Source organism: Portunus trituberculatus, chromosome 25 (genome assembly GCF_017591435.1).
Source record: "Portunus trituberculatus isolate SZX2019 chromosome 25, ASM1759143v1, whole genome shotgun sequence".
NCBI classification, from domain to species: domain Eukaryota; kingdom Metazoa; phylum Arthropoda; class Malacostraca; order Decapoda; family Portunidae; genus Portunus; species Portunus trituberculatus.
This window is the reverse complement of record NC_059279.1, coordinates 13,320,258-13,331,940: the sequence shown is the minus strand read 5'-3', so window position 1 is coordinate 13,331,940 and position 11,683 is coordinate 13,320,258. Positions and strand designations below refer to the sequence as shown.

Genomic DNA, 11,683 nt, shown 5'->3' with positions numbered 1-11,683 from the left:
TTTAAGTGACTTGCCGGTTACTTATTTCGCTTTCATTTCAACATCTGTTCTTTCTTATTCAGCTTTACTTTTATTTCATTTCCCTTCTTTTATTCTCCTCCAGTTCATTTTGTTTCTTAATTAATAACCTCTTCGTCATCTTTACCTTTACCTGTTAGTCTCATATTTACTTTCATTTTATCATTTATGTCCCTGCGTTATCAATTTTACTCTCTATTTTCTTTTATTTTCGTTTCGTTTCATTATCGTCTTTCAGAAGCATTCACACGCAACGTCAGCTTTAAGCTACCTGTCATATATACGTTTTTTCATATTTTCGTGTTCTTTCATTTGTTTTCAGTTTGCAACTCTTGTTTCCTTTATTATCTAACTTTTAACCATATTCTATTTCCTTCTAACCTCCTCTCGGGTCATTCGGAATATTCAGCGACATCCTCTTTAAGTTACCTCCCATAATTATATTTTTACACCACATGCTAGCGCTCTTTTTATTATTTCACTTCATATCATATTCCATTTCCCTTTAACTTCCTCTCGCTTCCATTTCCTCTCTCACCCAAATACTCAGCAACATTCTCGTTAAGTTGTCTATCATTTTTATATTTTTCACCATATAATTGCATCTTTTTTTTTTAATCATTTCACTTCATAGCATATTCTATACCCCTTTAACCTTATCTCCCTTCATTTTACTCTCACGTTCTAATACTAACAACATTCTCTTTAAATTGATTATGAAGTCACGTATTTAACTCTATTTTCACACTAAACATTATCTCATTTTAACTCCTGATTGATGGCTGAGTGAGTGCCTGGCTGCCTCGACCACGCCACCTGTCCCTAATGAGACCAACCTCACCTGTGCAACTGTCACGAGGTGGCTGCCTGCTGTCACCGCCCCGCCCCAAGTGAATTTCTCTCTCTCTCTCTCTCTCTCTCTCTCTCTCTCTCTCTCTCTCTCTCTCTCTCTCTCTGGCGCACCTCACCTCACCTGTCTATCATGGTGGACTTAAAGAGACTATTTTTATGCCCCCACGTACACAACGCAGTGACCGAAAGAGAGAGAGAGAGAGAGAGAGAGAGAGAGAGAGAGAGAGAGAGAGAGAGAGGTAGATTTAGACCTTTCAACATTTTTTTTAACTTTTTTTATTCCGTGCGGGTGTGCCTCTCTCTCTCTCTCTCTCTCTCTCTCTCTCTCTCTCTCTCTCTCTCTCTCTCTCCCCCTCTTATGATATTCCCTTCTCTCCTGAGTTTTATTATATTCCCTTCTATACCCTCATAAACCTTCTTCATTCCTTCCTCTTTGATCTTTCCTTTTTCTCTACTTTCCCTCCTTCATCTCCTCTTGCTGCCCATTTTCCTTTACAACTTAATCGCTTTTCTTTCTATATTTCCCTGTTTATCCTGGCTTATATGTTCTTTCCTCCCTCTATTCCTCCTTTACTATCCAATTTGCACCTTCCTATTTATTTCCATGAATTCGTCCACCATCTTCCCTTCCTTCCTTCCTTACGTCTCCTTTTCATGCTTCTCTTCCCTGCCACTCCTCTCTTAAGCCTGTATTTGGAAACGTTACTCTCTCACCATGGTTATTTTCAAAGGCCACATGATTAACCAGGATCTCAATGGTCTCTTCTCTATTAACAATGTAAAGATTATGTTAATTTGTTGCTAGAATAAACAAAAGCATCCTTAAAATCTTGTGTAATTTCAACTAGAGGCTTTTAACCCCTTCAGTACAAAGCCGCGTTTTCATGTTGATGTTGGTTACTATTCAGCGATTTTATACGGCTTCAGAAATTTATGAGTGGACTAAAATAATAAAGACTCTGGACATTAATCTTTTGACCTCCATAGACCCTTCCTAATGCAAATAAAATCGTCTAATCATACCCCAAATTCATGGTAAAAATGCGTCTCAGTATTGAAGGGGTTAAAAGTAGAGTTGTGACGCATTAATGTTTCAGAATATAGTCCTTAATCTCCTCTCCATACCTTCCTTCAACCCTTCCCTGCAGCTCAGATGACCCGCCGCCCCTATCAGAGCCTCCCTCACCACGCCTTTGATAGGAAACAAGGCTGCACGTATCGTATCTTATCTCCTGCTCTCGCGGCCCTCACCACAGCGGCGCCGTATTCCCCCCTCTGCCAGTACTGGGTGACTGGCCTCCTGCTCCTCGTCCCCTGCGTTGCGTGACTGCGTCTCAAGGCCCGTACTCTGAAACACTTTGCTCCCTCACCAAGACTATCTTCAAAGGCTATGGAAATAATTGATCGCGTTTTTAAGTGTTTCTCCTATTCATAATGTAGAAATATTGTTGATTTGTTATCAGAACCATGAAAAAACGAGTTTAATACTCGTAGATGAGCATAACTTTAACTAGAGCTATTGAGCGTATCGTGCAGGTCCGTTTCAGAATACAACCATGCAATGTCCTGCGTCGATGCGTTTACGTTTGAGTTTCGTCTCGTTTTTGCGTATGGATAGATGGTGCGTCTCTTTATCGTTTAGTGTTTTAGTTTGTTGCCGTATATATATATATATATATATATATATATATATATATATATATATATATATATATATATATATATATATATATATATATATTTCTTTTTTTTATTATGTATGTGTGATTTTACTGCTTTCAATCGGTTGTTTTAAAAGTTCTAGTTGTGCATTGTCTTCCTATCCGCCTATTTAAGAGAAGTGGTGGTGGTGGTTTCTGCGTATTTTGTATATGAATTAACTCTTTTTCGCCTGAAAGCTATTTTGATAGCTTAAAATGAGCTGCCTAACAAATACTATATATCATGTTTTATCAATATTAAGGTATAATAAAGTGTTTTAAGTGTTTCAATATATTTCATTTGTTTCCTTATGATTATCTTCAGTTGGTGGATATACTGCGTCGTATCGGTTTTCTAAGGCTCCAGCTGGGCTTGTTTTGTTATCTACGTATATGAGAGATTATTGACTGCGTGTATAACTTTTATTACCTTTATTGTTTACTAGTTCAGTTAACGAGAACAATTTTTCTCACCCATCATTAGTGCATTTATGATACGAATACGTTCTTTTTTCCCATATAGTCATTTCAACATATTTGAAGTTCCCATGTTTAGCGTCATAATTATCTATTTATCCATCGTCCCCTATTGTCAATTTAAATCTTTAAGCCTTAATCACACGGATTGGGTAATGAACCAGCGAACCGAATAATGCTTTGATCAATCTACACCAACGATTACATATTTCATTTTAATTCCAGTTTAATCATCGTTCGGGCTTATGCCATACATCATCGGTGGTCCAGTGACGCTCTGCCGCCAGCCGCCACCAGCTGCGGGTAGAGCGTCAGCCGCAGGGCCGCCATGATGGATGGGAGTGTCTCAAGGGAGGTGGAAGGCCGGAGATAACATATGCCTGCTTCACTACCCCCCTTCTCTCTCTCTCTCTCTCTCTCTCTCTCTCTCTCTCTCTGTTCATTCATCTAGTCTTTCCCTATGCCAGTGACCGGATAAGAGAGAGAGAGAGAGAGAGAGAGAGATAAAGGAAGAATATAGTTTGGGGGTTCACTGGCAGAAGTGTTCGGACCGCAATTGGAACGCTTCAAACCAATATCCGAGACGAACCAGTTTATGAGAGAGAGAGAGAGAGAGAGAGAGAGAGAGAGTAAAGTTCGCAATGTCACCACACAATATCCTTCTCAAACTCTCCTGCTTCGGGACATCAAACAGAGCAGTGCTTCGAAGCTCCGTTCACTTTCCGTTATGAAATTACACCTTTTCGAAGCGGTCATGTAAATTTTTCGGTATTAATTTGCTATTTGTCACTTCCATTTTAAATTCTGTTATTTAATTCAGTTGAAAAGGAGCCCATATGTGTGTGTGTGTGTGTGTGTGTGTGTGTGTGTGAGAGAGAGAGAGAGAGAGAGAGAGAGAGAGAGAGAGAGAGAGAGAGAGAGAGACTTGCATGCTTTCCATTATGTAAAATGCAAAGATTCTCTCTCTCTCTCTCTCTCTCTCTCTCTCTCTCTCTCTCTCTCTCTCTCTCTCACACACACACACACACACACACACACACACACACATGGGCTCCTTTTCAACTTAATTAGATAACAAAATTTAAAGAGGAAGTGACAGAGAGAGAGAGAGAGAGAGAGAGAGAGAGAGAGAATCTTTGCATTTTACATAATGGAAAGCATGCAAGTCTCTCTCTCTCTCTCTCTCTCTCTCTCTCTCTCTCTCTCTCTCTCTCTCTCTCACATTCTCCGGCTTCTGAGTCTCGCAATATATAAATTGGACCATAATAATTCAAGGGGTCTGTTCACGATGCACTGCTCCGACTCACGTCTCACCGAGCCGCTCCCAGCTTCCGGTATTCACCTTAGAAGGAACTCAGTGGGTTTGGTTTATCAATTTGACTCCACTGCTGTGTCTGCCTGGGCGTATATGCGAATGTGTGTGTGGGCATGTGCACTTTCTTTTTGAAGACGACTTAGGGTATTTATGTGGATTGATATTATATGAGGACAGGTTATATATTTTTTTGATACGTAGAAAGATTAATAAATAGATATAGCCAGATAGATAGATAGATAGATAGATAGATAGATAGATATAGATAGGTAGATAGACAGATAGGTAGATAGACAGATAGGTAGATAGACAGATAGATAGATAAATAGATAGAGATAGATAGATAGATAGATAGATAGATAAAAAATGAGAGAGAGAGAGAGAGAGAGAGAGAGAGAGAGAGAGAGAGAGAGAGAGAGAGAGAGAGAGAGAGAGTATAATATTAATATCATATTCATTTTACATTACAGTAATTGGTTTAATTCAGTCAAGATCCCCATGAAATATTTAGTTAAGACGTTGATATATAAGAACATTAATAAAAGAAACATGAAAAGAACAATGGAGGTAAAACAAATATGATCTAATGCACGCAAATGGAAAAATAAATCAATAAAAAGGTAAATGAGTAAAATGAAAAAGGAGTAAAGACGTAGATTTTTTTATACGTCTCACAAAGGCAACTAGTATTAACACTAGACATAATACTAGGAGTGTAAAATAAATGAATAGACAAATTAAATATTTCTAGTAAGACTTCGTATCATTGACCCTTTTAAACTAAGTAAATTAATTAGTAGATAAATGAATAAATAAGTAGACAGGTAGTTAAGTAAGTTAAAAAGTAGGTAAGTAGATAAATAAGCAGACATGTAATTAAGTAAGCAATGGAGTAAGAAAGAAATGGATAAAGCAAAGTGGAAATAAAAAGGTAAGTTTCATTTAGAACTGCCTCGTTTAGGCCTAATAGTTTCTTGCAGCTCTCCTTATTTTCTTATTTTATCTATTTATTATAAACTAAAGCAGGAACAGCTGTTTTCTTCATGTAAACAGGATTTGGCAAAGAAAAAAAATAATATAAAAATCTACTGAAAATGCCAGTCTCAAAGAGTAAATCCACACTGTTAAGAAAATGTTGAGTATAACACTTAACACTATTATGGAAGGACTGAGAGGACACTTCATCCATTCAGTAACTACATGCAGCCTCCATACATCCTTAGCAGCAATTCATAGTATAGTAAATGTGTTGGATTACTGAGATTAAGAACGTCTATCGTCACTCTTGATCAAATTCTCTACTGACATCTTGGATACAATGGAACAGATGCCGTGTTACTGACAGTTTTGAATAGGATTACTTCAGGCTATAATGTAATGGCTACGTCAAGGGCAAGCTGTGGATTTCTGGAAGGATGTAGGCGATGCTATTTACAGATCTTGGTGAGTCTCTTGGAATATTTTGAAGGACAAAATAGTACGAGAGACAAGAAAATATCAGGAAAAGTTGTTGAAGTGAGTTTTTTAATCTTTAGCCTTTTCTCCTTTTCTCAAGAATCAGAAAGTAGAATAAGATTTTTTTCAAGATTCTTCAACAATATTTTTCGATAGAAATTTCATATATAACTGTGTTCTATTTATTATACTGCATTCATCTACGACTGTTTATATTCTTTCACCTTATTCGATTTTTGCCTCAGTAAATGTAAAAGTATTCCTTTTCTTATATTCTAAGTTGTTTTTTTAAATGGAGTTCCTAAATAAAGTTTTCGGTTACATCCTTGTTCTTATTTGTAGCTATGCGTTACTTTTTTCCTCTCTTCCTCCCTCCAGTTTGTAAGTCAGGAAACAAAAACTCAAGACACTCCAAGCTATCTTTACCAACACCGGTTTTTCCTCCTCTCCTGCGTTCCCCTTCAGCTAAATGGCGGAAGGCATGAGGTAGAGGAGAAAGTTTACAAATTAAATAGGGGAGTAGCAACACTGCCAGAATTATAATCACAATACGAGAGCATTTTTCTTCAAGAAGTCAACTGCCCTAAACCTTCTTCCCTCACCTCTTTCCCGCCTGGGTACCTCCCTGCTCCTCCTCCCCTATCTCTGTCTTTTTTCTCTTTCTTTTTGCCAGTCCCGTTCCTTTGTCCCTTTTCGTGTGCCATCCCATGTCTTTCTCTCCAGCCACACATCGATTACTTTTAACTCTTTTCTATTTCCTCTTTTTCCTGCATCTACTCATATGTCTATATTTTCTTAGTCTGTTCTATTGGATATCTATTTATTCACTTATTTTTACCTATTCACATATTCTTGTTTTATTAATCGCACGTATTCTTTTCACCATCTTCCTTATTTTCTCTCTGAACTTTCACCATTCCTTCCTATGTTAAATTGCAAGTTCCTTCCCGTTCTTTTCCTCTTCCTCCTTTCTGGAAAACCTTTTCCCGTCCCAGCCTTTTTTAATTCTCTTTAGTAACTCATTCGTCACTTTCCTCTCCTATTCACGAAAACCTTCTCTTTCTTTATACCTCCACCTTTTTCTCTTTCTGCTTTTTTCTAGTTCTCCTAATGACCCAATCCATACAAAATCTTTTCCTCTCTCTTCTTTCTTTCTTTCTTTTCTCCTTAACTCAAAATTCACCTTCCTATCCTGGTCTTGAAAAAACTCCTCCTCCTCCTGTTTTTCTCAGTTCATCTCCCTATACAAATTTTTCCTCTCTCTCTCTCTCTCTCTCTCTCTCTCTCTCTCTCTCTCTCTCTCTCTCTCTCTCTCTCTCTCTCTCTTTTTTTTTCCTTTTCTCTTTAATTCATTCTTCACCTTCCTATCCTTGCCTCAAAAAATAACTAGTTCTTCTTCTCAGAAAACGCACACGACGCGACCCCAAAAGTGAAAGAGGACTGAAACTTTTGCCTTGACGCCGCTGCTGCAAGAAGAGCGCTGAGGCAATCGCCGGCACTTTGGGAACAGGCGGCAAAGGGCTCCTCTGAGGCGTGCCCGAGGCGGCGGCGCGGGTACTGATAAGGCAACTCCAGGCCACGTTTTGTTCCAAGGTTACAGACGCCGCTGCTGCTACCAGTGTGGAATGCAAGTCGGTATATATAACTCTCTCTCTCTCTCTCTCTCTCTCTCTCTCTCTCTCTCTCTCTCTCTCTCTCTCTCTCATTGTTCTTAGAGTTCGTTCTGTAAAAAAACTTATTTCTCCTGAAGTAACACTCTCTCTCTCTCTCTCTCTCTCTCTCTCTCTCTCTCTCTCTCTCTCTCTCCATTCATCCAGTCTTAATTCCCCTCTGTTATTTCGACGAGATCGATAGATTGACAGATAGATAGATAGATAGATAGAAAGATACATAGATATATAAATAGATAGATAGACAGATAGTTAGATAGTTAGATAGATAGATAGAGAGAGAGAGAGAGAGAGAGAGAGAGAGAGAGAGAGAGAGAGAGAGAGAGAGAATACAGACAGACGCAGTACAGACAGACAAACACCTCACCCCCCAATAGTTATCAGTCAACCTTCCCCTACACAAGAGTACCCTGTGTTTCTGTACTGTGTAGCTCCAGGATCCTTGGCGCTATCTACGTCACTTGTCCCCTTCCTCCCTGATAAGCCAACCCCACACCTCTCCACCTCCACGACAATCCACGTAGCATGAGTGGATTACATAGCTCACCTCACGTACGAATGAACCTCACCGTCACTTTCGCTATTAACGCTGGCACTAGTGGATATTGCTATTAAAATCACGTATACTGTGACGCGTTTCCATATACATTCTATTTACGATTTGGTGGCTTCAGAAACTTATGTGGAGATTAAAATAGTGAAGACTGTTGCCATCAATCTTCTAACCTCTATAGACTCATCCTAATGTCAATAAAGTTATCTAATCGCACATACATTTCAAGGTAGAAATGTGTCACAATATTGATGTCGTTAATAGGTTCCCAGACTGTTCAGATTCTTTACTTCTCATCTTTTTTTAATGTGTGTGTGTGTGTGTGTGTGTGTGTGTGTGTGTGTGTGTGTGTGTGTGTGTGTGTGTGCATTTTTATATTTTATCGTATGATTTAATGTTTCTCTTTGCATTTTTCCTTAATGAAATTCTGAAAATGTGAAGATAAGAGAAAAAATAGTGGGATATACGTTTTTTTTTTTTTTAAGGTACTGTTGTGTATACCAAGATGAAAAGCAATCGAGTAAGACAATGGAAGCGTTTGATACTCAAAAAAAAAAAAAAAAGTTAATCATTAGAGAAAAAACTTAGTTTATTCTTAACACCAAACACACACACACACACACACACACACACACACACACACACACACACACACACACACCGCGTAGTGTAGTGGTTAGCACGCTCGACTCACAATCAAGAGGGTCCGGGTTCGAGTCCCGGAGGCGGCGAAGCAAATGGGCAAGCCTCTTAATGTGTAGCTCTTAATGTGTAGCCTCTGTTCACCTAGCAGTAAATAGGTACGGAATGTAACTCGAGGGGTTGTGGCCTCGCTTTCCCGGTGTGTGGAGTGTGTTGTGGTCTCAGTCCTACCCGAAGATCGATCTATGAGCTCTGAGCTCGTTCCGTAATGGGGAAGACTGGCTGGGTGATCAGCAGATGACCGTGGTAAATTGCACACACATACACACACACACACACACACACACACACACACATACACCTGTAAAGCCTGTGGAGAGTAGTTATGGGCAGAAAAAGTAGTTTGATGCCGGGCTGAAGGATGCTAGAGGAAGTATTTTGGGGTCCTCCTATTTGAAAATCCACACATTAGAAGATCGTTACCCTGAGTCTAAACCCTTCCTACATTCGGACCGTGGCCAGGATTCGAACCCATGCGCTTAGGGACACCACGGTTCCCCCAAAGAACGCGTGATTCCACTGTACCACGACGGCCCTAAACACACACACACACACACACACACACACAAAAAAAAAGCGAGAGAAGTAAAAAAATCTAGTAATACCAGTGGAAAAAATCCAAGTTTATCAGTTAAAACGAAGATAAAACAGATAAATCACTTTCACCACAAAGCCTGAAATCCCCAAACCAACAAAACAATCACTCAAGAAAACCCCGCAAAAAACAATCACAACATCAAAACAATACACGACAAGAAAAAAAATTCACCATCACATCACAACACTTAACACAAACCATCCAAACGAAACCCAACACACCCATCGAAATGCCAAATATCTACAAAAATTAAACACCACACCAGCACAAATCAGGAGCAAAATCTATAAGGGACATTAACAAAGCAGCACCTGTTACTAAAGGACAAGGTGACCTGCTTTCCCCCGAGGCGTTGGAGGACACTAACGCTATTCCCTGTGTCATTATAGAAGTAAGGATCGTGGGTGCCTCAAAGGGCTTTAGTGATGCCCTGCTTTGTACTGCTGCCGCCAGGGAGTCACGAAAGAGAGAGAGAGGGGGGGAGAGGGAACCAGGTGGAGACAAAATGCGATTACCGACAGAGAGAGAGAGAGAGAGAGAGAGAGAGAGAGAGAGAGAGCAAGGACATCCATTTATTCGCTTGTTGATCTCTTGTGAGTGTCGCAAGTTGGTGGTAGTGGAGGTGGTAGTGGCGATAGTGAGGTAGCAGAGAGAGAGAGAGAGAGAGAGAGAGAGAGAGAGAGAGAGAGAGAGAGAAGGGGGGAACGGTTTACAAGTGTGAGTATCGATGTACGTGGATGTTTTCAAGTGTTTGTGAAGGACGCCTGCACGCCACACCGCCACCACCACCACCACCACCACCACCACCACTCACTCAATACTCGTTCTTTCCCTCACCACACACACACACACACACACACACACACACACACACACACACATGGAACATCTCAACTCAACACTATTCACAACACCAACACAGACCTCATCACACACCACTATCAAACCACGACTAACCACCGTCACTGAGTAAGGAAAACAGTTATTGCCACTCACCACTCATTACCGCTCACCACTCGGCACCACACACCACCACAATGAAGGCTTCCTCTCGTCCTCATCTCTGTCCTTACATAAGCCGCTGTCTTGTCTGAGTTCAAGGTTTCCTCTAATGGTTATCAATATTGGATTAGAGTATAAGACACGTGTTGGAGAGCGCGGATACACACACACACACACACACACACACACACACACACACACACACACACACACACACGCTACTCCCTTTGAATTTCTTTATTATCTACTTATTTATCCACTTATTTATCTACTTCGCTGCTGCTTCACTAATAGGACGGAATCATATCAGAGAGAGAAAGAGAGAGAGAGAGAGAGAGAGAGAGAGAGAGAGAGAGAGAGAGAGAGTGTGTGTGTGTGTGTCTCCATGGCAACCTCACCGAGATGTAAGGGTATCAGGACAGACTTCCTGCTTTCACCATCCTTCGTAAGACCCTTTTGCATCACCATCACCTTCACCTTCATCATCACCATCACTGTCACCATAATTTTTACATATTCACTATCATAACATTACGAGACTCTATACCACTACATTATCACCATCGCCGTCACCATTATCACCACCATCATTCCCCCTATCATCAGCATCACCTGCAGCGTCACTATCATCCCCCACCACTGCGTACATCTCACAATGACGGTATCATCAAACCTACACTGCAACTGCATTATCACCACTATCAGCATCACCACTACGTAGATCACCATCCTCATCACTAACATTTCCAGCTCCTCACTAGCATAAACATCATAACTACCACAGAAAATCATTGAAAGAAAACACCACAACCATTATATCATCACCCTCACCATCAACATCACTAGAGCACCACAAAGCACACCGTTTCTCCGACCCACAAGCACATAACAGCACGAATTCACTGTAAACAAACCACAACATACTACTATCCACTTTCTGTCAACTCACCAAACGTTCCCTGATCACTGCAGTATCTTGGCATTCTTAACCTGCACACTGGCACTGCCCTACCTCGTGTTCGCTGGAGGCACTGGGCGGGGGACACAGCGATGCAGCTCTGAGGGGCAGATAGTAAAGAACGCCTTATCTCTCCCCTCCTCGACCCACCAGATTTAGAGATACCTAGACGTCCCCAGCGTCACGTATACACTACAAAATGAAGAGTGCCATTCTCTCTCTCTCTCTCTCTCTCTCTCTCTCTCTCTCTCTCTCTCTCTCTCTCTCTCTCTCTCTCTCTCTCTCTCTCTCTCTCTCTCTCTCTCTCTCTCTCTCGAGCACGTATGACCAAAGTCAAGACAAGATAAAACGGACATACACACAAATTGCAAGAAAACACACAC

The 11,683-nt window shown here is 40.6% G+C and overlaps 1 protein-coding gene across 1 annotated transcript in view; it reads right to left on the bottom strand.

Annotated features, from left to right (window-relative positions):
• LOC123508974 overlaps positions 1-11,451 on the bottom strand; it is a 24,391-nt gene extending 12,940 nt beyond the window's left edge. The window contains 1 exon segment of the mRNA XM_045263058.1: positions 11,292-11,451. The gene's annotated coding sequence lies outside the window, so the exon portion shown is untranslated.
• Positions 11,452-11,683: the final 232 nt, after the last annotated feature.